The sequence below is a fragment of the Pogona vitticeps genome, chromosome 1 (genome assembly GCF_051106095.1).
Source record: "Pogona vitticeps strain Pit_001003342236 chromosome 1, PviZW2.1, whole genome shotgun sequence".
In the NCBI taxonomy this organism is placed as follows: domain Eukaryota; kingdom Metazoa; phylum Chordata; class Lepidosauria; order Squamata; family Agamidae; genus Pogona; species Pogona vitticeps.
In genome coordinates, this window is record NC_135783.1 from 7,634,084 (window position 1) to 7,638,733 (window position 4,650).

The 4,650-nt window shown below is 44.4% G+C and overlaps 1 long non-coding RNA gene across 1 annotated transcript; it reads left to right on the plus strand.

Annotated features, from left to right (window-relative positions):
- Positions 1 to 675: 675 nt before the first annotated feature.
- Positions 676 to 4,007, plus strand: LOC140706767 (uncharacterized). The gene is made up of 3 exons (XR_012086623.2): positions 676 to 759; positions 1,466 to 1,577; positions 3,786 to 4,007. It is a non-coding gene; the product is annotated as an uncharacterized LOC140706767 (long non-coding RNA).
- Positions 4,008 to 4,650: the final 643 nt, after the last annotated feature.

Genomic DNA, 4,650 nt, shown 5'->3' on the forward strand with positions numbered 1-4,650 from the left:
CCCACCCCACCCTTTTAGATCTTTGTAGTCATCCTTGTTGTAAGCCGCCCAGAGTAGACGCTGTCTAGATGGGAGGGATATAAATCAATCAATCAATCAATCAATCAATCAATCAATCAATCAATCAATCAATCAATCAATCAATCAATCAATCAATCAATCAATCAATCTGTGAAGCTGAGTGTCACTGAAGAGACCAGCATGAATTTGACCCAACTCCGGAAGGCAGTGGAAGACGGGGAGGGCCTGTCCTGCTCTGATCCATGGGGTCACGAAGAGTCGGACACGACTTAATGACGAAACAACAATAATAACATTTAGTTGCAACCTCCCGGTCCAGAACGGCCTCCACCTCCTGCATAGCTGTAAAATGAAGAGGGTTTGGAACTGGAAGCTAGGTTGGACCTTCTAGAACTGACTAGCAGCCTCTCTGGGTTCAGGCAAAAGATGAAAGTTCCTTTTTGCTGCCCCTGTTTTTCTTGAAACGGGACACATGCATTGACAGAGTGACAGGAGCCTCAAATAGCTTTCTAGGGTAGAGCACTGTGCATCCGTGCCAGCAAACTCTGATGTTGCTTCTGGGCTAGAGGCATTCCTTTGAGGAACAACCTGCTTTTTAATCCCACCCACGAGATTTGTTCTAGTTCTTCTCCAAGGTATTTCTATATGCTACAGGGGCACTGAGGCTACAAACACCCTGATATTCAGCTATGAGGATCTTCTTTGGTCTGTCTATTTTTCTCTTATTAATGCTGCCAGGTAAGATATTTGGGCCGCTGACTGTTTTTCAGCTGATCGGTAGAAGGAAGGAAGCCACCAGGATTGTTCAACTCCTGACAGGAACAGTTTGTAACTTCACTTTCATGGCACAATCCTAGAACAGGAAACCGCAGGGATAAAGGCAAGAACAACGGTGTGAAATTACTGTGGAAACATTTAAGATTTAGAAGTTTATTAGAATATTTTCTTTCGCGGATTAAAATCCACTTCCCTATTTATGAAGCCCAGCCCTTATGGCTGAAGATGTGGCATGTCATCCTGAAAAGCTGGTTTTTGCATGTGGTAAAACAAATGAACAATGCCACGTATCTTAAATCGGGCAGATAGATTTGGGCGATCCAAATACAGAGGACTGCATTCTCCCTGGCCATGAAAAAAAAAAAGTTGGTTGTTGTGGGTTTTTCGGGCTCTTTGGCCGTGTTCTGAAGGTGGTTTTTCCTAACGTTTCGCCAGTCTCTGTGGCCGGCATCTTCAGAGGACAGCAAACTGTGCTCATGAAAGCCTTCGCAAATACAAAAAAAGTTACTTTTTTTGAATTACCATTCCCAGAGTTGGTTTCCTAAGCTTGGTGTTCTTCACACGAGGAATGTTTTCAGCTCAGAAAATTAGCTCTAATTTGGATGTTGTTGTTTTTTTTCTGGCTTCTTTTTTAAAATTTATTCAACGTTGCCTGGATTTCACAAAGCTTTGTCCAGAAAATGCCCAGAAGGTGTTTGCCGACAAAAATGGTGCTACAGGGAAGAAAGGCGCTGGGGAGTGTGCCCTTATGATCGGACAAAGATCTTCTGCTGTTTTTGGTAAGCTGGTTCCCTCCAGAAGGAAAATATATGGCTCTATCGTTCCAGGATCGGCTTGCCTGCCTGCCTGCCTGCCTGCTGGCCTTCCTTCCTTCCTTCCTTCCTTCCTTCCTTCCGTCCCTCCCTCCCTCCCTCCCTCCCTCCCTCCATCCATCCATCCATCCATCCATCCATCAGCTCCTTCCTTTCTTCCTTCTCCCTCCCTCCCTCCCTCCCTTCATCCATCCATCCATCCATCAGCTCCTTCCTTCCTTCATTAATATATTTATTGATTTATTTATTTCCACTTCTGTATCACTCCATTCATATCACTCTCTAGTCAGTTCACAACAGACAATAAAAGCATACCATAAAAGCACCATGTAATATAAACAATTAAAAAATACAATAAATCTTGCTGCTAGCTTTAAAAAAAATGAACCTGCTTTTAAACAGAAATACCTTAATTAAAAACCTGTCTGAGCACCTTGTGTCAATATTCACACAAGTAGAAGGCAGCTTTGTATAATTTAAGCTTGATTAGCTTTCTAAATAAAGAGAGTGATGGCCCCTGGCAAACCTCTGTAGGAAGCTTATTCCAGATGGTCATCATGAGGAAGAAAGCTTGCTTCCTGGTGTTGGGTTTTTTGACCTCCCTGAATATTACAATTCCGAACATCAAGGACTTCAAGGAGCAGGTGGGACAGGTAGCTATTTTATGGGAGAGACACTGAAGGTGTGCCAAGACTAAGGATATGTGTTTCCGTCTGCTGGTACCTATGATCTGGCTGCTACATTTTGGACTTGCTGGAGCTTCCATACTGACTTCAAGAGAGTGTTACAGTAATCTATTTTAGAGATTGTTGATGTTTAGTCATTTAGTCATGTCTGACTCTTCGCGACCCCATGGACCAAAGCACGCCAGGCCTTCCTGTCTTCCATGGCCTCCCGGAGTTGGGTCAAATTCATGTCGGCAGCCTCGATGACACTGTCCAACTATCTCATCCTCTGTCGTCCCCTTCTCCTCTTGCCTTCACACTTTCCCAACATCAGGGGCTTTTCCAGGGAGTCTTCTCTTCTCATGAGATGGCCAAAGTACTGGAGCCTTCGCTTCAGGATCTGTCCTTCCAGTGAGCACTCAGGGTTGATTTCCTTCAAAATGGATAGGTTTGTTCTCCTTGCAGTCCAGAGATTACCAATGTAAATTTAAGCAAAAAGTGAGACGGTGTACGAATCTCAGGGTTTCTATGGGAGTGACTTTTAAATAAATATTGCATGCACAGTTATAAATGTTGCAAGATGGCTTTTTTTTTTCAGAGAACACATTAGCAGCAACAATTCAAATCTATCTCAGGCAGGATTCTTCATAATCATGTGTCCATTAAGCCCCACACCTCAGAGTGGCCCTGTTGCGCTGGAGAAGTATCCCACAAAGTCTTTGTATTTCCAATCTCCATTTAGCTGTTGTCTCCAAAATCTTTTTCTTCTTAAGTTGAGCTCAACAGTGGGAACACATGGAACTTGTATACAAAAATAATGCATGCTATCCCTTCAAGCTACCAAACATGAATTTGATCCAGCTCCGGGAGGCAGTGGAAGACAGGAGGGCCTGGCGTGCTCTGGTCCATGGGGTCATGAAGAGTCGGACACGACTTAGTGACTAAACGACAACAATCCCTTCAAGAAACTTGCTGTTTCATTTTCCCTGGCACATATCAACTGAACCCCATTAAACTGAGGTGATTACACTTCTACAACAGCTTCGCACCTCTCCCACTCTGGGTGTGATCACACAAAGCAGGAGATCACAATTTGGATTACTTGTGAAGTGGCTTGGTATAATCTATTTCCTGGCAATCATACAGCACACAGGGAAATGCACTCCACCTCGAACCTAATCTGGGCCAAGCTGGACCTTTGTGGTTCAAGCTGTAGGACTCCTATGCTTTGGGGCTGAGGTGGAGCAATTTCCCGATGGAAGGGTCATTTGAAGGACGACTCCTCTTGTTAAAGTAGTGATGCCCATGAACCATTGCCCTCCAAAAGAGGGACATGTCCAGTGGGCTCAAGACGATCAGCTGGGTGGGTTGCCTGATGTATTCTTCAGCTTTTGCTGCCTGATGCAAGTGCCCCCTTATGCCCAACTGTAGGGTCAGCCCTGTGTTGATGTTACCTTTCCTACGGCAATGACTGTTGCAATTTCATGGTACTGTACTCCTTATCTCTTAGGAACTATTGGAATTCGCCACCTGGGAACAGCATCAAGGGCACCCACTGCCCTTAATGAATCCTATCACTTCCTTTTGGCACAAGCTTTTTCTTCGAGGCCAGCTTCATAAACCTGCACATTAGGACTCACCAGGCACTCAAAGGAACAGTGCTTTCTCTCTCTCTCTAATATAACTTGTAGGTGTTGTTTTGTGAATAAAAGCAAAGTGGTTGTGCGCACAGTACTGTAACTCGTTGCTTGTTTTCAAAAAGAGAAAGGAGAGTGAACGTTTATTTTCATTCCACTTCTTGCAAAGGAAGTGGGTTATGTTAGTCTTTGACAAACGATAAACACAGACAAGATAAACTAAATCTCCATTTACTCTAGACCCAAAATAATTACCTGAATGCCGGTTGGTTGGTTGGTTGGTTGGTTGGTTGGTTGGTTGGTTGGTTGGTTGGTTGGTTGGTTGGTTGGTTGGTTGGTTGGTTGGTTGGTTGGTTGGTTGGAGGGAGGGAGGGAGGGAGGGAGGGAGGGAGGGAGGGATGGTTGCATTTCTATTCCACCCATCTAGTGACTAATCCGGGCAGCTACCAACATTTAAAAAACACAACTAACTACCCGCCCCACCCCACAAAGACAACAATAAAAACAATACCTCCAACATGTAAAATAGACCCAGAAGCAATGGCAAATCAAGATCAGTATCCAATTCATGGACCCACAAGGATGTCAAAGACATATTTTTGAAGGCCTCTTCAAACAATACAGTTTTTACCCATTGCCTGAAGGCCTGAAGGGAGGGATCCTGGTAAATATCTGCAGGCAACACATTCCATAGTGTTGTGGCTACCACTGAGAAGGCCCCGTTCCTGGTGGCTGTTT